This window comes from Lonchura striata, chromosome 8 (assembly GCF_050655825.1).
Source record: "Lonchura striata isolate lonStrDom1 chromosome 8, ASM5065582v1, whole genome shotgun sequence".
In the NCBI taxonomy this organism is placed as follows: domain Eukaryota; kingdom Metazoa; phylum Chordata; class Aves; order Passeriformes; family Estrildidae; genus Lonchura; species Lonchura striata.
The window spans coordinates 15,260,001-15,286,638 of NC_140710.1; the positions used below are offsets into that span (position 1 = coordinate 15,260,001).

The window sequence follows — 26,638 nt, forward strand, 5'->3', positions numbered from 1 at the left end:
GTTCAACTTGATGATCCCTGTGGGTCCCTTCCAACTCAGAATATACTGTGAGCTGGAAATATGACCATAGTTACCCACTGAATACAAAAGACAGGTCTTGGATGGAGACCTAGGGATGGATACATTCAAACCAATTCAGATTTGCACTATGCTAGTAATTTTCTTCTGTTGGTTATCTTATTACTAGTATCTTATTTTGCTTGAATGCACACTTCTAATGCATTAATTGCTCAGAAGAACTCTGTAAGGGACTCTGGATGCCATCACATCTTTTGAGTAAATCAGTAGTGAACATACTCTGGCACATATTTTGAGTAAATCATTAGTGAATATGCTCTGGCACATATTTTCATCTGTATTCTTCCGTAACTATTCTTGGTAGGGAAAAAAATCCCTAGCATATCTTTAAAAAAAATCACTTTGCATTTCAAGCTAGGAAATCTCTCTACCTTCCATCTGACTTATGGGTTGTGAAAAGCTACCATAGTGAAAAACAAATCGTTGGATACATATCACATTGAAGGGTTATATGATATATCACTCAGCATGGAGTCTGGTTTGATTTACTTGCATGCAAACAAAAGAAACTGTAACAAAAATAGTGCTTTTCCATTCCTTGTATTCCCCACAATATTCTGCCATCCCTCAGAAGGTAAAGCATGTCATGAAGTCACTGTAGGTCTGCATTCAATAACTGATGGCAGAATGAAGCCTTGCTGCCAAGGTGGATGGTACATGGCAGCACAGATAGAACTAAATATCTCATTTCTCAGTTCATACCTAATTCAGAGAGGATTATGGATCTTCCTGTCCTGCAGAAGAGACCAGGAAGCTAAGGAGGAGAGTGACTCTGTATGCACTAACCCTTGCTCTGGTTTGGAGACACCAAGGACTTACTGTGATTCAGCTGGGAGGGCAACAAGAACTGCAGTATTAGCAACAAGAACAGCAGTATTAGACAAATTACTCACTGTTCAACATTTGGGATCTTATGATATGTTAGAGAATATTTAAAGTTATGCAAATTAATATTTTCTTACAGTATATTTGGCTGTGTTCCTGGCCTGTATTATTTTTCTGTGTTGGATACCTCCATCTCCAGCAGATAGTCAGTCCTTAAAAGGGGTTGGCTTTTTATTTTATTCTGTTTATTTTTCTGCCATCTTATATTCTAAAGAGATGTAATGGATCAGCCCAGATATGTTTCATGTTGTGAGGAGAGGGAAGGCAATAGCTTGAAAATCGTTTACAGTTCAACACTGAGCTGATATTTGTGAAGATGAAAACTTACTCCACAGCATTTTTACCTTGTGATTTGGATTCTGTGGGGTAACAATCAGCTTCAAAAATCTTGTCATGACGCTATTTTCAAAGTCAAATAAGGAACGTCAGGGAGAGCACACGACCCCCAAGTGGCTCCCCTCCAGCTTCATAACCCCAATTTATTTTTGACATTGCACCATAAGACTGAAATGATTAATCTATAATAGATTATCTCACAAATCTGCAACAGAAGAACAGAGGATGTGATTTGCTCAGGATTTGGCACACTGGCAATGGCATGTCATAGCAAAGGGTTTAATTAATAACATGAAACAGAAAAACAAACCAGGGAGAGGCTGGGCTATTGCAGAGGGACTTTACCATGGAGCAAGGGAACCCGCCAACCCAATGGCTACATTGGCCACTGACCGCTTGACTTACCACTAATATTTGAGCAAATAATTTCCATTGGCTTTCCAGAAAGACTTCTGTAAGAGAAGATGCTCCTCACACCCTGCCTTGAGCTTGCATTTCCTAAGTGCTAAGTACCTACAAAACAGAATGAGAAGTGTTCACCTTACCTTTGTGGTTGTCCAGTGGGGTAATAGCACTTGTGTTATGGAACTGTAAAGTGTAGTTATTTGTGAAAAGTGTTGAATTCCTGGGGGAAACACAAACAATTGGATGACTATACCATGTACTTGCGCTACTGAGTGCTCACCTTAATTTCTGAGAGTAAAGGATGTTTGTGTAGAACATCCTGCATAATTTACTGTACTGTGAAACATTTACCATGGATAAATTTCAGCCTATGGAATTCAGTTAAAAAGTGCAAGCATATTTTTTCTGGGACATGGCTACCCCTTGCACCAAATATAGAAGCCAAAAGCAATCATAAAAAATAAGAGTAACACCCAAATTCACAGGCACCATTTTCTGTTGACACTAAAAATGTATCTGCTAATTAAAAAAAAGTTATTGCCCTTTACTGTAATTTAAAAAATTTATTAGGGACACTAGAAACTTCAGAAAAAATTCTCTCTCACCTGTCTGACCTTGGCCAAATGCTGAAGAACGACCATCACTGAGAGCAGGACACTGAAAAATGGAGGGCAGAATAAAGCATTGTTGTACTGTTATTGCCATTCAATGACACCTTCCGTCTGTAAAATCTCCAATTCTCTTTTTACTGTATTTCCATAATTACTAAGTAACCTGGGATAAATATGGTTGGTCTAACCATCTAACCTTGGTCAAACCTTGATTTCTGCTATTTTCAGGGAGATTTACCTGCCAGTCTAGGCTGTCTTTTCTGGCATCAGAAGTTGAACAAAGTTCTCCATGTAGTAACAGGTTTTATTAGTCTGCAATGCCCCTTTCCTTGACCTGTTTGGACTTCTCTTTTGCTAGTGCTTCTGTCAATCCTTGTCTTTGTGTGGGGCCAGTGAAGGTCTCAGACTCAAGACACTTCGGCCAGAACAAAGACTATTAATTTATTTGCGTGCACCATCAAGCAGCAATCATCTTTAAATTGTTGGCTGAAGGCAAAAGGGCAAGTCAGTGCTATGTCTCATGGAGCTACACGAGGATGGTGGCAGCAGGGTAGGTCTGAAAAGGCTGTGGGGCCAGAGAACTGCCCCATGAGCCAGCACTGTTGATAGACAGCTGTGACAGACAACATCTATGCTGTAATCTCCAGCCCATCAAAAGGAGATGTTAATAGTTTCACATAGCTGGGGTTTTGTCCCAGAGGTGAAGACTTTCTTTGGTTCTGTTGGTGTGTCTGGGTGATGGCAACTTTTCCCCTTTAGTCTAACAGCTCAACAGATGAAGCTTGCCAGCTTAGAGCTGAAACTATCCAGCTTCTGCAGCAATGCACAACACAGCAGTGCACAACACAAGAAAGTAAAATAATATAGGAAAATAGAGATGCTGCTGCCACAAATCCTGAGAAGCTTGAATTTAAATACCTCCTTCTTCCTCTGTTGAGGCCATGCTCCTCCCTAAAAGCATCAGAAATTTGGTTTCTCCCTCATGCTCTTCTAAGGTCCAGAAAGGGGTTTAGTTTCTCTCTGCTGGGAAGTGAGATATATATGGGGAATTATGCAGGAGTTATGACCTGGTTGACAACAGAGGCAGCATTAACAGATACAATTTAGAGAGCAAACCAGTACTTCAAGCTTTTGGGGGATTGATGCAAGTGGTTTAGCTTGATGCAAATTTCTTTCCATTTATGAGCAATTTTATGAGCAAAAATATTGCCTCCATCTCTACCTCTAGGCACTTCTGACCACAAGCTGAGATCTCACCTCCAGACCAGGAATGGTGGGATATCCAATGGTAGAGTTTGCCACACAGCTTGAATTTTACACAGATATTAAATATACACAAAATATATAGGGTTTCACATCTCCAATAGGTAGCATCAAGGGCCTTAGCAGACACAGAGGGCTGAAAGCATCTGAATTGAAACAGGAGTCAGGGCAGGTTTAGGTCAAGAGTCTGGCTCAGAAAGTAGAGCAGCAGGGTTTCATTCCTGGTTGTACGAAGATCTGAAATAACTCCCTGCCTCATGCTTTACTTCCCATTCATGCCATTCCAGCCATGGAAAGTTGTAAGTACCCATAAGTACTCATAAGTACCTGTTGTACTTACGAGATGCTAGAACTCCTCTCATGCTTTGGGGTTATATAAATGCCACGAAAACCCACAGAAAGGGACATGGAAAACCAGCATGCAGATCCTGGTCCCAGGCAGCCTGAGCGCCTGTGTCTTGCTCTACCACTGCTGCCTCAAGCTCAGGAGTGCAGGTGAGTGACAATGTGTCACCCTCTGCAGCTGATGGCCCTGGCCCTGAGCCCACAGAGTTCAGGGTCTGGGCAGTACGGTGTAAAATGTAAACCAGTGGTCGTTTTTGTTGTTGTTTTTGTGAAAGCCAGTAATCACAGAACTAAAGCAGTTGGGTGAACCACAATTTACTACCATGAACTCCTCGAGTCTGTGTTTTTCTAAAGGTAACAACCATAGATGCTGAAATGGCTGCACTTTGGACAAAACAAATGCTGCAACAGGATATAGCTGTAACAAACCTGTCAAAGCTCATAAACAAATAGTCATCCATTTAATCACTAATTATTAATCCAATTCTGATCTTCAGTTACTCAAAATGAACTGTTTAAAAAAAAGTGACACTTGTTAGTCTAAAGCAATTTAAAAACATGTGTTCAAAAGTAATGCATTGGTTTACTGTGGAACAATCCATCTGTTATTAAAAGAAAATTAGGACAGGAAAAAGAAATCATATCCCATTAAATCAGCCATATGAGAGAAGATTCCTTTTGAAACTGCCCCCACCTGAATCCTAATCTGAGTGCTGAACGAGGCAGACAAGGGTTAATGAGCAGGACCACAGCCTGCACCATATTCCTGCCCCTCTAAAGCAGCAGAATTACAAAATGGATGGGCGTGAACGAAATTAGAGATTTGCTACAGATATCTGCTGCTTAGTGACTAAAAATTTAGTTTATGGAGCCTTTTAATCTGTGTATGGAAATGAGTCAACAGCAGAAGCACTTCTGACCTCCCTGAAGATTTTTAGCATCATCTCAACCCTTCTTAAAACCTTTCCAAGCTAATAATATTGCATTCTTGGATTTTAGTTTTTTTTTTTTAATTGAAACTGTATATGTTTCAAATTTGTCAAATAACTGGAGAAAGCAGTGTTAAAAATTCAACTGCACTAATTACTAGCTGAGCAGCATAAAAACCTCTGAATAAATGTCAGTCTAGGAGATAAGCTCTTATCTTAATCTAATGACTCCACAGACTTAATTTGTCAGGCCAGCCTAGTTGATGAAAAACAGGTTTCTATTCTCCAGTGTTAGCAGCCACATCTTTCCAAATCTTTGAAGTTGGATAGTAATACCATCAGTGTCATCCTGCAAAAATCTTGTGACCAAGCCAATTCCATTGCTATTGTCCTGTTACACTAATTAAAGTTGTTTTACCCCCATCAGTGTGCAATAGGTGAAAATGAAGGCAATTTATTTTTAGATTTGTTGTATTCTGGGATAATCATTCTTGCTTCCCACTGCCCACAACGATGTGTTAATATTTGCAGCTCTCTCTCATTATCAGAAAGCCAGGCTTTTTAGCAGGGCTCCACAGACTCCACAGTGCTATCCCAGGACAATTCCTGCAGTGCAGACAAAGCACATAAGTACGTGTGTGTGGTTTATTTATGTAGAGAAGAGTAATTCTGAGCTCAGGCAATGAATTTGATCTTAAGAGATGATTTTAGGTTTTTGAAATCTTTCCCTAAAGGAGAATTTGACATATTTAAAACTAAATGCACCAAATGTTCATAGTGTTTGGACAAAGTGGGTTAACAAATAGAAAAAGAGAAATTAGCTGCAGCCAGTGTGTCCAGTCCCCCAGTCTTCAACTAACTCTTCTGATGGGAACTTGGTAGGCCTTTTGTGCAAAGTGCCCCATTGCAAAGGATATAATTTAAGCATGGTACTCTTTATCCGAACCCCAAAACTTAGAGGGATATGCTTGGGTTTGAGGAGTTGGGAGATGAGTTTTATTCTGATGATACCCATGAAAATGACAAAGTAACAAAAACCTGATGAAAACAATAGTGCTAAAGTGCAATCTACTGAGGCAAATACAAGAGGCCAGTCCTGCTCTGAACTCTCTTGGCACTGACATTATGAACTTTATCAATATTACATATATTGAGATATTTACCTGCTCTGTGCAACTCTGCTGGCTTCAGCAGCATTTCACACCATACAACCAAGAAAAGGGAGTGGAGAGTTAGCCACTTTTTTCTGTTATTACAAAATCCCTGATGCCCAGAGTTGATTGCCCTGAAGCCCACCTTACTTCCCAGACCATCAGGAGTGCAGAGTCAGAGCAACTATGTGCAGGTGCAGCATAGGTCATTCTGGGATTTGTTTTGGAATGCTTTAGAAGCATTTCACTGTTTGGCTGGGAACACCATCGTGGATAACACAGATTTAATCAATTAGATGACAAATGTCCATCCTCTTGGGTGAGAACACTGCCTACTTGCAAATTTAGTCTAAGTAGGAATGCAAGGGGACCACACAGGTCATGTGCTGGCATATCTTCAAAAGTATTCAGGAGCTGGTCCACATACATTGTCTTTTCAAAGTCTCATGTGTGAGTATGGACAGCCAGTTTAGCATCTGAGTCATCCTGGCTGTGATGTGAGTTGGGTGCCAATACTGTAGCAGGCAAAGCCTTTGAGCCTGTGCATGCTGGCCATGCTGTCTAGATGGGCTTCTTCACCTGCAGCAGTGCAGATCCTCAACAGAGACGACTCAGAGGCTGAGAAGAAGGGTGGGAAGCTTCATAAGCTGCAAAAACCTTTAAATCAGAAACTGCAATCACCCCACTGAGTTCTGCATCTGATGTATACAATGGCATCTTCTAACATCCTGGCTAACACATCATTGCTTATGGCATCTTCCTCTTAGTTGAGAGCCATAATACATCTTTCTGTTTTACCCAGAGCTGTGCAAAGGAGTAGTTTGCAGGGCAGTGCCAGGTGAAGTCCCTAATATGACCCAGAACGACAGGGCTGTTGAATAAATTACAGGCAGATTTTCACAGATATATGAGCTCCCCTGAATACAGATCAGTATCTACTTCAGATTTTTAAAGCTTCTAGGCTCCATGTTTTCATTGGGAGTTGAGAGCAAAAGGGTTTTTGAAAATTCCAGAGCCTGAAACATATTTAAGCATTGCTGCCTGCTGTTTCCTTCGATCAAGACAACTGAACTCTTTGAAGGCACTAATAATAACAAAAATAATAAACATTTGATGCATGGTCTGCAAGCATGAGGCCTCATATGACCAAAGCTGAATTTATATCCATTGATCTCATAATGGAAGTGATGGTCCACTCTGAACATGCCAAATTCATTTATGTTAGGGCTATGGCCTGGAATAGCATTTTTTAGTAGGAATTAATGGCTCCTCTTTTCTCCTGCTCTGAGTCACAATTTGAATCTATAGACCATTCCCAACACAGCTAAAACAGAAAACAAACACATTGAAGTTAAATTTTCAGTGATATTTGAACCCCTTCTCTCTGTTGAAATCCCACCTATTGATCCAGTAAAATGACTGCAGCCTCCTTAGGTCCATCCTGCAAAGTCCCTTGACCAGCTTATTACAACAGTTCTTCAGGTGCACTGTGACTGTCTTTCAGTAGAGGACAGGTGCCAGCTAATCAAGTTGAAAAAAATGAAAACTCCCATAGGCTAAATCCTAGTCCTGGTGAAAGATATGGCAAATTTCCCATGGAAACCAGTTACTGCTTGTCTCTTAAGACATTATCTCAAGTCTGAATTGCCATTGGAATACTGACTTCCTGATTTATTCAATGACTTTACTTGGAATTAACAAATTTATTGCCCTTTCCTCAGCAGCTGGAGCAGTGAAGGGGCTGGCTCACATAGGAGCCATTCCCTAGGGGTGGTGTAGTGGGATCCAGCTGGCTTGGGTCAGGCTGCCCATGCTTCAGGAGACTTTGTGGTTTCATGGCTCTCTTTGCTTCCTCTATACTTTCTACCACTTGCTCCTGTCACCCTGCTACAGAAAAAGTTTACCTGCTCTGGCCTGCAAAGGAGCCCTGCTGTTTTTGGATTGCAGCCTATCAGAACAACTTCGGGTGCTAAGGAAAAACAAATCATTCTGAAAGAGCAAAACTGGGTCCTTTATGGAAAAATATTGTGACTCCCAGTCGGAGGGCTGTGGATCCAGACCAATTTCCTAGCAAAGGGGAATAACTCTATTCTAAACGTAAAAAGGGGTCTGTCATGGTGAGATACAAATGTAGGGATAGCTGCCAGGTTTGAGATTGGTCTTGATGAAGTATTAGTGCTGACAAGCCAATAATGAGCTAAGGCCCATGGTGAGGTTGCAACAGGCTGGGGCCACTTGGTTTGACTAAATGAAGTCCAAATGCTGGCACCACCCCTGGAGGCAGGAAAAGCAGAGTCAGAAGGAGCAGGATTTCTTTCTTGATTTGCAACAAGAATATCGCAGTTCACACACCTTGTGTGTGAGTGCAGGGCAGTGTGTGCCTTGTTAATACCTCTGATGCAGCATTCCTAAAAGGAAGTGTTTGTCAATTTTGCTGTAAGTTTTTGAGCACAACAGCCTTAATTCAATGTGTCAGATAAGAGAAGATCATGTTGGCTTATATTTATGACTTATCACTTCTATCTTAGCACTAGAAATGTTTGAAGAGCAAACCAACTCTTCAGTTTGTGTTTTGCTTTGCTTTTTTTTATCCATCTAAGCCTTGCCAGGCAAATTCATAACACTTATATGCCATTGCCATATCTGCTGCAGAATAGGTGGGAAGACACAGTTGAAATACACTGAGGGAGTATTTTTCTTAAGTCACAGATGATGTGACTTAAAGGAAGGGTAGTGAATTGAAGATAGGCAAGAAGTGAAGACATGCTCTCAATGGGTACCTGATGCACATGCTATTGTATAGGTCAAGGTGAGCTACACTTAAGGGAGCACTACTGATGCCTTGTTTTTCTTGTGGCACTTGGGCACAGTCAGAATTCTTGAGCTGAGATTGGAAAATGGATGAGCCTGGACCTTCAAGTGACTAACAGACCCATAGAAAAAAAAACCCAAAACTTCTAACTAATAAAGAAAAGGCTAGAATTCAAACTGTTTGTACCAAGGTAAAAGATCCCAGACCATCTTGGGAATTTGGGTGCTTAAGTGTCTTTGTTTAGGATCCTGCCATAAATGTCTCTGATGACCTGGGTCAGAATGGGTGGAGGGTTGTCTCATACCTAGAGGCTGGTTAGCAGATCTCCACTAACACTAAAACAAAGAGAACTGGCTTGGCAATTCTACCACCTGGTCATGACTGTTTTCTGACATGGGGCCAAAGCAGGTAGAAAGCTGCTTTGGTTAATCTCGGTAGTTCCAAAACATGCTACGCTGCCATTTAGAACAGCTGCCAAAATGTTTGGGCGAGGCTCTTGCTTTTATAGCAGTGCAGTGCTATAGAGAGAATGAACAGCTTTGTGGAGATTGGCTTCCTGCAAGTGGGATGCTCTCTCCTCTTTCACAGAGGTCACTGGTGTGGCCACGCTTTGACTGATATGTACAGCTCTGGGCACCACAATATAAAAGAATATAAAACTATTAGAGATCATGAGAAGGAGAGCTATGAAGATGGTGAAGTGTCTGGAGGGAAAGTCATATAAAGAGCAGCTGAGGTCAGCCTGGGCAAGAGGAGGCTGAGGGCAGACCTCACTGCAGTTACAACTTCCTCATGAGGGGAAGAAGAGTGGCAGGCACTGATCTCTGTGCTGTGGCGATCAGTGACAGGAGCTGAGGGAATGGTCTCAAGTTGTTTCATGAGAGGAGAAGTCTCTTCACCCAGAGGTTGACTGGGTGGCCAGGCACTGAAACAGCTCCCCAGGACAATGGTCACAGAACCAGCCTGACAGACCTCAAGAAGCGTTTGGACAACACTCTCAGGCAGAGGGTGTGACTCTTGGGGATGTCCTGTGCAGAGTCAGGAGTCGGATTTGATGATCCTTCCAACCCAGCAGATTCTGTGATTCTATTATTTTGGCCTTGGTAAGTGCACACTGACGATTTTCCATTTCTGTTTCAAAGGGAGCCTCCAACCACTCCCAAGTGCCAGTAACTACTTCCCCTGTTATGGGCTCAGTTTCCCTACACTCTTTGGGAGAGAAGGCAGATAATGAAGGGAGCAGTAGAGCTACACTGATTTTTGGGACTTGACAGTAAAGGTGCCCAGTTAACAGACTGAGTGAGGGGACTCAGATTTGCTTGCAGAATCCCATGTGAATTGCACTATTCTTCCAATCAAAATGATTGTGAGAAATTCTGATTTTCAATTAATTTCTTTTTGCATATGGGAAAGAGGATGCCTTTGTTCAATGACTGTTTAAAAATACTTCAAAAGAACTTGAATCAGTCCATGACTGCACTATATACAAATTAAAATAATTGATTTTTTGGCAGCCTTTTAAGAGATCTATAAATTAAAGGGATTTCTGATACATTTTGGGAGACTTTATTTCACGTTGGCTTTCAGAGTGCCCTCCCTCCCATAGCTGAAACTCAGCCACAAAACCAGACAGAGCCTCTCATTTACTCTGCCCTCCTGATTCAGAAGTCAGTGGATCTCCTTCAGGAGTGACCATGGCTGGGCATGGTGGGTCCTGGATCCCTGCCAGCTCTGCATCCTTCCCTTTCATTTCTGCTTTGAGAACTTCACATCAAGAAATACAAACTGCCACGAACCCAACCCTCTGGCGAGTTAGTTTCTCTCTTTTTCTCCATTAGTAGAAACTGATTCCCTCACCGAGTTTGTGCTGCACCTGGGCTACCCCCATTCTGTGCTCTGATGGCAATGGGTTCAGTTCTATCTGTGATGACCTAAAAATAGCACTCAATTAACATTGCATTTCAAGAATTGGAAAATTTCCCAGAAGTCCATTCTTTTTTTTCTTTTTCTGTTTCATTACATTTTACAGTAATAATACACAAGCCTGTAGAAAACATGATGGGTAATGAAAAAATGTAATTAATATAAGCAGTGTAAAGCGTTTTTTTCCCTCTGTTGTCCTTGCAGAAAATTACTGCTTTAAACTGAGCAGGATGTGAAAATGCATAAAGCAAACAGTAATACGCTGTGGTTTGTAAATATCTTATGCAAAATAGTTAAATCAACTGCTGTTTATTTTTCTTACTTTGTGTCACAAACTCTTACTTTCTTTTTGTTCATTATTTTTTTCATTTGTTCTCTTTTGGGGGTTTGCTCTCTTTCATCTTAACAAAGTCACTAACTTAACTATATTTTCTTCTACAGCTAATTCTTCTCCCCATCTCCTCCTGTTTGCTGTCTCTGAAATGGAACATACTCTGCAAAAGTGTAGTGAGCCAGATCCTCACTATACTGAGGATCTGCTCTCGTTGTTTTGAGCTTAAAAAAAAAAAAAAGAAAAGAAAAGAAAAGAAAGCACTCTTATGCTACAAACAAACAACTAATTATCCCAAATCCTGCAACAGCATTATGACTAACTAGCATTCCTGACTATTACGGTAGGATTCCACACTGTTTTACCAAGGCTGCCTGGTCACAGTTTGGGAACGGGCTGTGAGCAATACACACACAACATTAACTAGCATGGCACAGTATATGCCATCTCTCCTTGGAATATTTCTCTCTGGCTATCTGTAGAACTTGTAATACCCAGCAATATCTGAAGGTCACAGCAGAGTTTCTGAGCTGAAATACAAAACAGCATTCCAAACACATATTCTGTGGCCAGACAAGAAACTGCTTATGGTTTATTTTCCCTCCCCCCTCTGCACAGCTGACATCCAACATTACTTATTGTTTATTTTTGTCTTGTTCCTGGTTCTAAAGGTTTCCCTTATGGCCCTGATTTATGTGAACTTTCAGATATCACTCGGGGCTTTTCTGCCTCATCCCCTCTGATGTAGCTGGTTCCCCTGTGAAGGTAGGTTTCCCCAGCTGAAGATCTGTTCCTCTCTCCTGTGGCATTCTGTGCAGCCATTTGGAGTCCCAGATGTAGGAAATGAAATAATCCACGCTCATACAGTCATGAAAGTGCCCATCTGGCACACAGGAACATCACGCATTGGAAGCACACAAGCGTGAGCTCACTTTTGTTATGGCATTTCATAAACAGAGATGCAGTGAGCCAGCAAGTCAGGTCTTTTGGATAATAACAATCGTCTCCATCACACGTTGTGTTTAAAAAATAGGGAAAGAAAAAATCAAGACAAACTGGAAAAATTTGCTCTGAGGAGAAATTTCTACTTACAAATGTTTTTTTCCCAGCATCCTGCTGTACTTACACCTCTCTGGCTCTCTCCTCTCTCTATGTAGATTTAAGACAATGGTGACAGTTGAAACGTAGCCAGTTAACTCTTAGTTAGCTCTGAAATCACCTCTTCCTCACTGTTCAGTTAAAGGAAGAAAACATTAGATCATACTTACAAAAGTGAGTCCTATAAAAACAAATTGCATGTTACTGCTTTCTTATCACTACATAAAATTCACAGAAACAGTCTAATAAATGACCTCACCACTCAATTTTGAAGTATACAAATTAAAGACAGCAACAGATAAGCCAAGAGAGATTAATGTACAGTGTGTGTGCCTGTTTGTGTGCGTTTGCATGCCTCTTTGAGGATATACCCATATGCTGTTGACATTCAACCTCTGGAATTATAATTAGGGGAAAAGGCAGATGTGTAAATTCATCTTGCTGGGCAGCATATATATGTTGCACTAGTCCCTGATTAATTCAGTACTTGAACACTTGAACACATTTACTCTAAGACAAAAGGTTTCTGCTGGGATATGCTGGCTAATAAAGACATAGAATATGATGAAACAATGAACAGCCCAAAATGATGGACTAAGTTCAATACCAGTAAGCAAAACTCAAGATTATTTATACTATTTTAGCTTTGCAAAGTAATTGAAAAAAGACATCCTAGGCATTTTGTTGGATGTCATTGCATGCTGTAAAGAAATACTGGGATGTAATAAACTCAAACCTCTCACCATTAGTTCTTCTGACAGTGCTGGATTTTCAGAGGGATTGTTGCTCAAAGGGATGAGCTTTTTAAGGTTAGGAAAGAGCAGAAAGAAGTGTCAGGTCTCCTAAACTGTTGCTGGAAAATGATGCCCATTCCAAAGTGTGGGCGTGGGCCTGCCAGGGGCAGAGGCCTGCCACTCCATGGTTTATGAATGTTATAAATTATGGATAAAAGAAAATAGTATCTGAATTTTAGATGACCCAGACAATATCCTGTCCAGTATGTTTTAAATACTAACTGCTAAGTTAGGATAACAATGAGATATTTGTAAATATGATAGGCCATTCCAATATACTGCTTCTCATTTGAAAAGTCATTTGTGCAAGAAATTATTATTGACCCATTATATGTAAATGATTGAAACACAGGAATTAATATTTGGGTCAACTCATGTATTTTTCAACCATGAAATGAAAAGCTCAGTATTCACATTCCAATTCATACATGAAAGCATTACAGCACTATTACTTGACTATTGTATTAATTTATTATTGTCTTAGTTAACGACGTACAGAGTTACATCTCTACTTCCAAATGAGGAGGAGGCACTGTATGCCACAGTAATGTTTCAACCCAGGATATCCCCTATTCTGGACTCTTTACTGGTGACAATAAGCCAAATTCAGAGCTGATATGGAAGCAAATAAACAGCAATGCTAGCACGAAGGAGGTTTTAGCCCTAATATACCTTAAAGGTTGCACGGAGGACTGGCTCCTGCATTGCAGCTTCTCTGCTCTGCCTGGGTTTGATTCTCATCTCCTTCACTTGAATTTGACCCACTATGGTGCTCCTTATTTACTGCAATTAATTCAGAAATACAAACAACACAAGATCAGTGCATTTAGTGCTGTGAGGTAATCCTTACTCTAAGGGTTCTGTTTCTGCTCCCTCCTCCTTTTCCCTGAGTCACGGGGAGTCTGTGGGAGTGTGGGGTTTCTAACTGCACTGTGGGAGTACTCGTTCTTCCTGAAGGAGCTGCAACAGGCTCCTCAGCCCAAGGTGACTTTCATTCCAGTGAATTCATTCAGTGCTCATGAAACATGCCAGCTTGTGACCCCAGAGACTCAGGTGCTCTCTGTTCCCCCAGAAGGAGTGTGCAAGGCCTAGAGCCTTGTCCAAGGCCAGCCTCTGTCCCTGCAGGGGCAAGAAGGCAGCCTGTGAGCCTGTGATGAGGTACTTCCCCAGGCACTCAGAGCAAAGGTGCCTCAATACGGTTGTCAAGAGGGGTCAACCCGTGCAAGGTAGACCTGCAATGTATTTGGCTCTTGGACTATTATCCATTACATTTCAAATGCATTGGCTACCAAGCTTAGCTGGATTGAGTCCGACTTAAGATCAACCATCCAAATAATTCATTAGTATCCTATAAACTGTGTGCTCCATCTTCATGGCTTTTTATGCAAAAGTAAACAATGCCTCATTCTTTGTGCCATCAGGTATTGTATCACTTGATGGGTCTATCTCCTTAAAGAGATGCATAATTTAAATACAAATAAATGTATGAGTGAAATCCATGTAGAATGATATTCATGACAGACAAAATGAATGAAGAAGAGATGGGCAAAACAATTTAGATAATACCCAAAAGCAAAGCGTCACAGCTAAATCAGGATTAACCCATGAAGCATGATGTGTTTCATGAAATGACTTTGGTATAGTCTAAAATGACAATGACTCAAATGAATTAAGAAGGGCAGCATTGCATCAAGTTTGCTCCAGTGTTCAAACATGTTACACACGTACTGGATTGAATCTACAGGAAAGAGCCTGATTTTTTTTTAGTTAAAATTATATATTATTATATTTGCACTTATTTTACAGACAAACCATTTTTAAAAAATTATTTTGCATAAAACTATTTTATATTCTAGATAGAAATTATTTTAAGCAGCTTTAAAAGGCAATAGACCCAGCTCTACATGGCTTGCAAGATAAGATAAAGAAAATCACAGTAAAATGGTATGTTTGGATGGTTAAGAACAAATGTGGTACCCCAGCACCACATAAAATGGTGGTGAAAGTGAAGCAGCAGTAGTCGTGGTGCTCAGTGATGTAACCATTGCCCTCATGGTGTGATTTTAGAAACTGCCCCCACTGGCTAGCTGTAGGGGAGGGGTAATATCCTCCTGGTCCTGCCCAATTAATCATCCTCTGGTTTACTTAGTCTCTGGTGCAAGAGGCAGACCCAGATGACTAATTCTGGCAATAGAGGCCCTGCTTGTCAACAAGACTTCCCTTTGACAGAAGCGTGATTTGGTTTTAATTTTCTTTCAGCCCATTCATTTATTTGAGGCTAATGGCTGACATGAATCATAGCATTAGAAGGGAGAAGCACGATTTGTACTAGCAGCCTAAAAGGGATGGCATGTCCACCAGGGATGGCAGGAGAACAGAGTGCAGTTTCTTGATGCTTTGGACACACGACAAGGGGATTGGCAGAGCGACTCTTCCAAACAGTGTCCTGCCCTGCTCACAGGGAGGGCAGCAGCAGCTGGGAGCCAAGGTGGAAGCTGAAAGTGATGCTATTTTGCAAAGGATTTGGTGGGAGCCTCAAATCAAGGTGATGATTACTGTGGCCCCAACCAAGTGCAGCCTTTGTTTAACTGTACTAGTGTGAGTAAGCTAATCTAAGTCACTGGGCCTGTGTGTTTAAAAGTTCTGGCTGTGTTAAAATACTTGGTGGGCCAGGGAATAATGGGTGTTTAGCACCTTGCTGGGCACAGCCTGGGACAAGCCTCGCCCTGACCCTCTGCAAAGCAGGTGTGCTCCTGCCCCACACTCCCCACAGCCCCATAATGCTGGGCTAATTCACAAATTGCCTAAATCACAGAACACGTTGCACCGAGGCAGACAAAACTAACAACAAAATTAGCAGGAGTCAGTCCAGCTGACTCTGTAAGAAGCTTCAGAGTTTCAAAATCAATCTTGAATTTACCTCTAACCTTGAAAACAAAACTAATTGCAGAATGTAGGACTCCCTGAATATGATAGGAAACTTGATAGGAATACCTAGGAAAAAACACACACACTTTGGATAAACCCCCCATTTTAATTGTATCAATTCTGCCAATTAATGATAATGGAAGAGCAGCCCAATTAGCTAAATAGCTAATAGTTTTATCAAGCAGAGGCTGGCAATTTAAAGCAAACAAATTCATTCTAATTTTATCCCCTTGCACACCAAGATGTTTAAAGGATAATGGGGGATCCAATAAAGGATATTGCTGAAATAGAGCTACATTTAAATCACCTAATGGCTTTAAGAGTTTTACCCCAATTAACAAAGAAGAAACATGAACATCATTCAGTGACTTCCAGCATAATCTTCATTAAAGAACATCTTCATTAAAAAAATAACATATCCTCCAACTAAGGGCAAAATAGAAAACATCACTGACTTTTCCCTTAAAAACAATGACTTCTCCCAAAACAAAGGCTCCTCTGTAACAGCAAAAGTATCAGAGAAAAAAGACTCTCATGTCTAAGCCTCAGTATATAAATCATCTTCAAACTGTGGTCATTAGTTTTAACATAACAGTGGATTTGAATAAAGGAGATTGACCTATCTAACATATTTAAGACCAAATCCTACTGTTACCTAAATCTGAAATAAGTTAAGGCTATTGAAGAGAATCAAAAGCCTTTTCAAAACCAATAGCCAGAACAAATTCCCCATGATCATAATTTTGAGGATAAAAAATCCATTAAAGTGATGTCTTTGATTGCTATTAATGAAGCAATCTGGAATAAATCCAGAGTGATCCATATGGATAATCGAATCTCTCATTTTCTCACATTTTACAGATTTGGGCTCTGATTTATGTGACAATGATGGGCAAAAGGCTCCTTTCCTTTTGACTCTGGGCTGCCCAGCCTGGACAGTGAATGGTACGGTCTCCAAAGGGAGCTGGAAGAACAATGAACTCGATGCTCAAAGAAAGAAGAGCTCAAATAAATCTACTTCCAGCCTCAACCATATAACCCCAAATATCTCTCCTTCATTGCAGGTCTTATGAAGGTTACTGTGGGCTGCAGAAACCACCAAAGGGCTGCTAATTAACTGGCACAAAGCTTCCTCCTTCCTCAATGTCCCCCTCATGGCTCAAAGGTGCTTGGCACTCTCACTGCCCTCCCAGGCTCAAGCAGAGACAGGGGGTGTCACCCATGGGGCAGAGGTGGCTTCCAGTAAAGCCCCAAGTAAAGTCTTTGGCTGAAGGTTAGCTGCTTTTGGGGGAAGGTAGAAAGACTTTCCCTTCATTGTTAAGCTCTTGTTTGCCCAGTCAAGCAGTAAGAGATTTAGGCTTCTCTCCCTTTTTTTTTTTTTTTTTTAAACACAATGTCATGAACTGAGACAGCGAACCCCCCTCATTCCTGGAGCTCTGGCCAGGTTGCCCTACCTAGAAGCAGGGTGGGTGCACAAGGAGCCCTGTTCTCTCTGCCACCCACAATGCCAAACCCAAAGTTTTACTGCTCTCCTTCTTTGCCCTTCTCTTTTCAGACAGACGATTCCAGCAGCTCACCCTCAGCACCAGTTTTATGGCTTCTGGATATATCCTGACAGGCAGCAGTGTCTCCCTCCCCTGCATGCCCTGCTGCCAGTCAGATCACCTCCATGAGCCAGCCTGCCTTCTTCCCTCCCCTCACCCCTCCATCTCTTCTCCCACAAGGCAGTCATCTCACCTGGTGCCTTGGTTTCTCTTACTAAGCTGACCATCCCTATTCTCATTCCCTTGGATTCGCTGAAAAATTTGCCACTCATCTCAAATTTTGAAAATTTTATCAGAAGATCAGTAGTTCTAGAAAGGAATAGGAAGTTTTAATTTGTAACTTAGCTTTTTTGCTGTCTGTAAACTCTCTCTAGGGTAAATGCCCACCTCCTTCACCTTTCCCTAAAGTCAGACTTGCCTGTGGTCTGGAAGCTGTCACGTCCTGCAAAATGGTCCTGACCCCATGCCACAAGGCCAGGACTGGGCCCCCCATCTCTGAGCAGCACTGCCTCAGTCAGAATTCAATAACATACTTGTATTATATGAACTGGTAGGAAGTGATTTTTATTTGAAACCAAATTTTAGATTTCAAGCAAGAACAAAAAGTTAGATAGCAGGTCAATATGCTTTGTACAGATATCACACTATATTTTGAACTTTCACCTTCATTATCAACCTAAACTATCTTTGAGTCAAATTTAATTTCACAGGTGTAACAGCTCCTTTTCTTTCTAATTTACTGACTGCACACTGAAGGCGAAAGCCCATGGGTTCAGGTTTTTTATATACTTTTATCCAAAGCAGATGTAGGAAGGTCTTTAGAAGTCTGATCTATATGTAAGGAATAGTTACTAACAGAACCATCTGCCTCTCAAATAGATGAAATTATATATAAAACTTTCACTCTGACTTCACAACCAACTGACAATCTCTTGTTGCTCCCACTCTTGTAACTCTATTCTGCATTTAGTTGCCATTAAAAGATATGCAACTCCAACCTGGTTTCTTTTACAAGTGCTGCATCTATCATGTCAGTCAACATGGATCCACGTGTCAGAGGTGTCTCTTTGTAAAAGGATGCCCTTGGGTGATCAGGGTCAGTAAAAATTGCTGGTTTTCCTTATCATACTACAATTAGGACAGAAGTTATCTCCTTTTCAGACTCACTAAAAATGAGGTAAACATAAAAATCTAAGATCAAGAACACAAGGCTGAAAAAAATCCAACTATTCCAATATTTTATGTCTGATAATTACCAGTAATGGATGTTCAGAAGCAGAAGTGTAACAGCAGGCCAGATACTGAAGTCTGGCCATTGTTATGTACCTGTGGCCTAGGCAATCTTGTTCAGGCTTGGGCAGCATGTGGTGAGATTACAAAAATCTGCAAGCTAGACTGGAGGCCAGTTGCTGACAATTCTTGAGGCTATATAGAGATTACTGCTTTAGAGTACAATTATTTTTTCCTACCTGCAGCTCATCTAAACGATCTTCATTGTTCTTCATTGCCCACAGCACTTTTCCTCAAACCCTTTAATCAGCTTGAATCTGAAAGGTGAAAGCAGACACTTTACCATGAGCTTTTTAGAACTTTTGCTGACACAGTAGCTCTGGACACACCTGTGAAATGTTAAGACTGTTGTTAGGAAAATTGGGAGAATTAAAGAAATTGAACCAGCAACGGCAACATCAATATTCTCTACTAGTGATGGGAGAGAGCAACCAATTCACTACCAACATATGCCCTTGCAGATGGGTGTTTCTAAGAGCAAAAGTGCTAAGCCTTGGCATTTGCAGGATGGTGTGAAGATTGTGGAGCAGGCTTCAGGAAGCTTACCAGTCCCAGCTGGAGTACACTTAGACAAGTATTTGGGAGATTCATTAATGAAATCTGACCTGGAAGCACAGCATCTTTCATCTGTATAGAGGCAACAAGTGAGATGGAAGGAGCATTTGGGGTGGACTGATTCAGCCTGCTGAGCCCACCTGTCATGGCTCTGACAGGGAAGAACTTTTCCTTCATGAAGTAAAGCTATCAAAAGTTAAGAGGATTTCTTTGCAGCTGGACAGGGTAAAAGAAGGGATATGTGAAATTTTCTTCTCAGGGTTGTTAAGAGTCTCTACTGACAAAACTAATGTAGCAAATTGTAGCCTTAGTATGTTTTTAATAAACCAATGCCACTAGTCAGCTCTGGGATACAGATTGAAAAATACAAAAGCAGTTATGAATTCCATTAGCTTTTTTGAAACCAAAGGAATTTTACCACCAGAAAATAAATACTGCTGCTAGTTACAGCAATCCAATTCCAGTAAAGCTGACAGAACAGCTACAGAATTACTAGTACTAAAGCAAACAGAACTACTACTACTTCAGGTACAGGAAGAATCTGCTCCAAGCCCCTGGAATGCATGTTAGGCTGTGATGAATAGATATAACTACAGAAATAACTATTTCACTGTGTTGAGTACGAGCAAGGAAGAGAGAGAAACCTAATTTATGATGTTCTACCCCTTAAAAAGAAACCTGAACACACAGCTTATAGTTATAATTAAATGTGTTACCTGAAGAACAGTTGCACACACTCATTTACATAGGATTTGGTATACATCTGTGCTCTTCAATAGATTATTCCAAACCTTGAGTATTTCCTATAATTAATGTCAATATGCTTGGCTTATTTGTTATAAAAGAGAAGAGTTTCTAATTAGCCTTTTTGATGTGCAAAATTTCAGTATTTCTCTCTAGTGTTTTTCAGATCATGTTTCTTATTTTATACTACTAAGTGATAGTAAGACTTAAATAAATTCTAAAGATGGTTTAAATTGCATGTATGCGATAACAAGGCCTTGTCCCGGCACTCACCATGGGGTGAGGTCCTCCTGCTATGAACAATGTCAGAAGTCCACATAATACCAACTGGCCTTGTGACAAGTCAAACATTCCAAATTCCAATTAAATTCAACCAACACTTTGCATATTTCCCTTTATTATAGTGACATACACAATTTACCTTTAAACTCAAGCAAACTCTACTTGCCTTCACTGAACCTCAGGAGAGTCTTTGGGAAGAACAAAACCTTCACAGCAGTGCCATTCAGAGGCTTATCACAACACACCAGGGACACAAGTAAATCTCAAGCAGTAGCAAAGAGTACAACTGTAGTGAGCTGCCTTGATGTAGCAATAAAGAAGGTCGAGGTGAGCATTTTTTTTACACCAGTCAACCCTGCAGATAGACCAGACAAATTAAGAAATTTTTGCCAAGCCAAAGGATAGATTCTATCAGCAGCAAATAACAGGAGGGTGGAAAGTGTGCAGACTCCTATCACTTACCTCTCTCTTTCTTGGGAGCAACTTAGCACTGAATTTACATTTAAGTAAAACCACAGCACAAGATTGACTGGATGCCTATTGGAAGCAATTGGAATATTTTCTTTTTACTTTGAGTCTTGGATTAAACTAAATGAGAACAGAGCAAGGCCTGGTCTGTGGAGGCATACAGAAAAAAAAATTGTGCTTCTCTATTAAATTGGACATCCAAAGCGCTTTATTGAATGCTGAAACGAGATGTGAAATTCCATGATAAGCTCATGTTTTCTTTCCTGTGCAGCTTTCATTTAACACAAAGAGGCTTATTTTGCATCATGGGGCCCTTGATCCTGAGCATTAAATATAATAGTTTCCCTAGAAGCTTTATAGCCTTGGCAAGACAGTAGAGATTGGCCTTGTTTGTTGATTTGTTAATTCAAACAAGAATAGCACATTTCTAAAACTTTGGCCAAATTAACATCTTTTTGACTGTTCCAATGAGCTAATATCGCAGCAGAAACCTGGAAGCAGTAGTCAAGTCTTTGATGATTTATTTAGTAGGAGTCATCTTGTAGCTAATTGTCTGCAATTTTTAACCTCATTCATGTGCACCGCTGATTCTTCTTCCAGCATCTGCAGTTTTCTCCTCAAGCTTTCTTACATCTCTGTATGTATCATTTCCAGATGGCAACTCAACTTCATCACAGTATTTTTATGAACTTGCCAAACCACATCCAAGGTCTTCAGACTCAAAAGCAAAAGATAAAATCATCCTCAGAGGGCACCTCACCCTTCTGCAGCCAGGCACATGAAAAAAGCAGAGCTTTAGGCTCTGACATTTTACCTTAATGATGAATCACAGCATAGGGTTCTTTGGTTTGTTGTTTTTTTTTTTTGGTGTTGGAATTTTCACCTTTCCATTCTTCTGTATTTCTCTATTTTGAAACAATATCAAAAGAGAGTAAATACTGGTGTGCCATGTTTTCTGTTTATACTGCATAAGTTACCATCTCTGTAGTGCTGGCCCCAGTGACATGCATACCTGGCAGTCACTGCCGCTGTACCACAGGTAGAATGAGGGATGTCCAAGCAAGGAGGTTTTGGCTGGGAGTGCAGCAGATTTTCACACCACATTCACAGTAAATCTTAGCAGAGATCAGAATTAACTCAAATGCTCAAGACATTTGATGGCTGTAACATAGGTCTTCCTGGCTAGATTCAAAGAATCTGACTCACTGTGTGGATCTGCTTTCACCATGGTTTAAGGATTGTCCTGATGTCTGGTAAATCATAAAAATATAACAGTTCTAGTCACATTTCTGGTTAATCTCATGTGATTCTCATGAGATGGAAATTCCTTCCTGTTGGTTCTCTGCCTTCAATTATTCCAGTGCATGACTCAGCAATTATCATGTGTTTTGGGGTGGTTTTATGGCATGAGTGAATGAAGGGCTCTTTATGCCTGGTTTCTGTCTCCTATTTGTATGTTTATGAAGACGACTGAGTCCCTCGGAAGATGGAAGATACTCTATTTGGGCAATATTATTACCATCACCTACTATGATCCATGCCTGTGGGAAGATATTATTTTTAAAAATAACAAGTTCCATTTTACTAATGTAGCTATTGTATAAATGTAAAATATAATTACAGCATCTACCCAGGGTGTATGTTGTTGTGTAATTTTATAATACTACATCTAGATGACTGTTGGCATTCTACCTATGTACTTAACCACACCCAGGAATGCTGGTATTGCACAATTACACACATCCTGTCGACTAATTACATAATGATTAGTATTTTTAGCATTCAAAGATGTACTCAAGTCAGTTGAGCAAGATTTTATGTCACTGCAAATTAAGACAAAGAATAACAAATATATCTAGTAAACAATGCTGTCCAGATAGCTTACTGAGCCTGGACAGAGTTTCCAGCAAAGAGCATGTAGTACTTTATTTTAAAATGTATGACATTTTCTACATGTTTGGCAAAAAACCCCTCTCCCCTTTTTACATTTTTTAAAAAACTGCTGAAGTAATTTTGTATTCAAAATAATTAGAATTTCTGTAGTCTGCCTCCTTCTGAGTTATTATCACTTATCATGACCAAAGATAATTTTTGGCTGAAAAGCCACTGTGATGTGCCTAGGGAAAGAAGATTGCTCTTTACAATGGCAACTCTGGAAGGAGTCTGGAAAATGCACTTTTAGTTAGCAATTAGTTACAAAATATCCCAAATACTGTTGTTTTAAGAAAGCACTACTGATTAGCCCTTGCCACTTGGATCTGGAACAGATTTTCCATAAGCCTGAGTGGAGTGTCTTGATTTGGTCTCTTGGTTCTCATGATGTTGATGAGAGACTGGATGAAAAGTCTGCCTCACCATTTGGATTTGGGGGATTTAAGATCAGAGACCTTTTGTTGCAATCTTGTCTTACATATGCTTAAAAAAATGTTTGTGTAATGTAACTTCTAAACTTATTGTTAATCTTAATTCAGTCAAAATTTACAGAAGGTGACACAGAGGCCAAGCCCTGGGCCTTGCCTAGGGCATAGTTTGATTAGCTGCAATGCACCAAGTGGATTGATCATGTTTCAGAGTGCTTCTGGCCTGTCATTGCTAGTTTCCCTGGAACCCTCAGTTGTGCACATAGGCCTTTATGGCGAGAAAGATGGAAAATATGGACTATGTTCCCACCTCCAACTGTGTTTGTGAGGCAAAAGAGCTAAAGATATCTTGCACATAGCCTCATTTTTTTTCTCTTCACGAATTTGATTTCTAACTTGTCAGTTACTGAGGCAGCAAATGATTTTCAAGACCTTGAAAACAAACCACTCCCAAGGAGCTTATGTTTGGGCTGTTTCTCTTTTCACAGGGCAAAAGGTTATAGTGCAAAAGCAGCTTCTTTCAGCTACTCTGAAGAGTAAATTTTTCCTGCCCTAGCAAGTTAAAAATTGGTATTTTAGTCTGAACATTTTCCCTTGCCAGGCAGTTACTTTTTAGTGAAGTAACACTTCTATGAAAGCAAAGTGGGGCTGTTTGGAAGGAGAGAGATGTGAGACTCCTGAAATAAATGACACTGTTCAGTTTAGGACACGTACAAAGTGCTTCATAACTGCCCCTTAAGCCTTAGCAACCCTCTACCCCAAATCTCAGCAATAAAGTCAGGACACTACTGCACTTTGCTGCTGGCAGACACTTAAAAAGAGGCCAGATTTCTGAATTTGTAATTGTGACTCCTGTTATTTCTGAAGGCTTTTATTTTATGTTCACTGCTTTCTTGCCTAGGGTGCTTCACCCATGGTTGGTAGACAAGAAATATCAGAGGGACAGGGTAACCATTCTCACTTGTTTACCTTGGTCACCACTTGCAAGCAAAGAGCAACCTGATTTTCCAATGAGAACCAGTGTTTCCTCTGAGAGCAGTTGCTTGAAAAACTGTTCTTCAAACATAAGGCCACAGTTTACATGATTTGTCAAATCCCTCTTTTCCCTTCTTTTCTAAAGAAAAACAAAACCACAGTGAATCTACACACCTTGCTATGTCCCTCCAACAGAAATTCAGTGGCTCCTCTGCATATATCATGAGCAGTATTTCATTATTGAAAATAGTCCATAACAAAAAATCGTACCTGGCCAGCAACATAAGACCAGCTTGCTTCCTGATGTGATTTTAAATGGCTGAGATATTAAACACTGAAAAACAGGGTTTATAATGGAAGTACTGACAGACTATTAACTATAGCAGTGCTGCTCTAATAAATGAAATAGCCTGTCATAATCTCTAATTCATAAATATGCAAATACAAGGCAGAGGATTTGCTCCAAAGGATGTCTCTATAATTTTAACTGACCTTTACTGATACTAAATGAGCCTGTTGCTTCTGGTTTTGTGCACTGAATAGAAAGTACAGGGAATCCTGTCTCTTTACATCCAAGGCCTACTTCAGATCCCATAAGTGCCAAAGGCAACACCCTTGCTACCTTCAACAGGAAAAATCTGGTCCCAGAACATCTAGAATGTGAGACACCTGGCATTAAACTGAACTCCTGACTGTACTTGAATTTAATTCTGTTCTCATCTGTGTTAATTATTATTACATTAATTCTTCTGTTTGGGAGAAATTAAGCACACATTTGCCCCATGTGTCAAAGAGCTTGACCTGCCAAAAGGCACTTACTTGCTCAGTGATAAACAGACTATCAACACAATGATATAAATGTTGAATTTTAGCCAGTTTCCTGTTCTGCACCAAATGGAAGTAAATCCACTGACTTAATATTTAATAACCTAAATGTAATTTCTTTTTTCTGCCTCACATTGCACAGTAAAGAATTGGATGGCTAGCAGTTTTGCAAATTCCCAACCCCTAATTATTTTAAGCTATTCATCCTGGTATCTGTCCATTGATGCTCAGCCAAATTGCCAGCAGGGGAGAGATCTGTCCAATCCAGGAGCTAAATGAGTCACTGAGAGTCAATCTGTTTTTTTCCCTTGCTGCTGGGATTTCCTTGGGTCCTGGCCTCTCTCTGCTCCAATCACACAGACACAGCTCCAGGCGTGGGTCCTCTTTGGCTTCAGCTGCCTCCTGTCTCCCGTGTCTGCTCTGCTCATCACAGCTGTTGATGGGTTCTCACCGGCTGGCCACAGAAGACCAATACTTCCACCACACTGCTCTTACAGCTCTTGCTCTGAAGGAAAATAAAGACATCTTGGCCTTGTTGAATTTGCTGATGAAGTAATACATCAGGTATCTAGACAGAAAGCAAACCACATGAATAAAATGTGTCATCTGGGTTAGATACTAATTTATTTGCCTTAAGTTCTGGGAACAATATCTGCAGATTTTTTTCCAGAGAATTCAGTTAAGTTCCATAGAAACTGAATACTAATATGATTTCTGTAGCATGGAAGACAAATAGGAAACAGAGAAAAAATAGACTCATCAGAAATATTAGCTGCTCACTATCAAAATATCTGACAATGCCACAAGTACAATTTATAAACAGGAACATTTAGAGCCTAACTTTTCACTAAAGAGCAAATTCCCTGCTTTGTCCCTTTTAGGAACAGGATTCAATTACACAAAAATATGCAGCAGACTTAAGGACTGCATGTAAGATTAAGATAACTGGTATTTCATGGTAAATGATTAAATTAGCTGACACAGTTTTATCCTGAACTTTGCCATTAAAACTGACATTTTTGTGCCACGCACATTGTAGGCTGCTGTTAATCTAAACTGCCTTTCTTCTTTCAAAGACTTTAAATAGCTGAAGAACTCTTGTTCTTTACTCTATTTGCAAATGTCTGGAAAATATATCTACAATATAAGAAGGTGAACTAAGCACAGGACTTTTTTTTTCCCCTCATCTAACAAATACCTTGAGAAATCAGCAAGGAGGTTCCAAATGTCCAGATTAAGCTCTGCAACATGCACTTTAATCAAGTAATTTATGCAACTCTACAGAGATGAGAACATGCTGTCCTCCTCATGGTGAGTGAAAATCGAGAAATGACAGAAGTTTCTTACTAAGAATTTAATTATTCCTAGTATACAATTTTAAACCACTCTATGTTTATTTCTCTTCTTTTCAGGCTGGCTTTTTTATGAAGGGAGAAATTATGGGAATAATTTTGATATAAACCAGATGTAGAAGTGTATGAATCAAATGTAGTCAGAGATGGTTGTAATCATTGCCCTTCCATTGAGTTAGCTGGGAAGGACCAACTCACCAGCTCCTTGGTGAAGATACTCGGTCCTCAAGCAAAGTGCAGGCACGTGTCACTGCACACAGCAAAGACAAGGCCAGTCTGATCAGAGACATGAACTATGAGAGAAGCACAGTTCCTGAATATTACTGAGAGACCACCAGACTGGGTGGGAAGAAA

At 40.3% G+C, this 26,638-nt stretch overlaps 1 protein-coding gene across 29 annotated transcripts in view; it reads right to left on the reverse strand.

Moving 5' to 3' along the window:
- The window catches only part of LOC110468626 (uncharacterized), a 511,599-nt gene that overhangs the window by 21,557 nt on the left and 463,404 nt on the right, over positions 1-26,638 (reverse strand). For all 29 annotated transcript variants that reach the window (XM_085585862.1, XM_085585865.1, XM_085585866.1 and 26 more), the window contains 6 exons: positions 20,471-25,500; positions 18,903-18,980; positions 13,634-13,744; positions 12,196-12,298; positions 2,310-2,361; positions 1,705-1,812 (listed from right to left, as the gene is read on the reverse strand). The gene's annotated coding sequence lies outside the window, so the exon portion shown is untranslated. The remainder of the gene's footprint in view (positions 1-1,704; positions 1,813-2,309; positions 2,362-12,195; positions 12,299-13,633; positions 13,745-18,902; positions 18,981-20,470; positions 25,501-26,638) is intronic.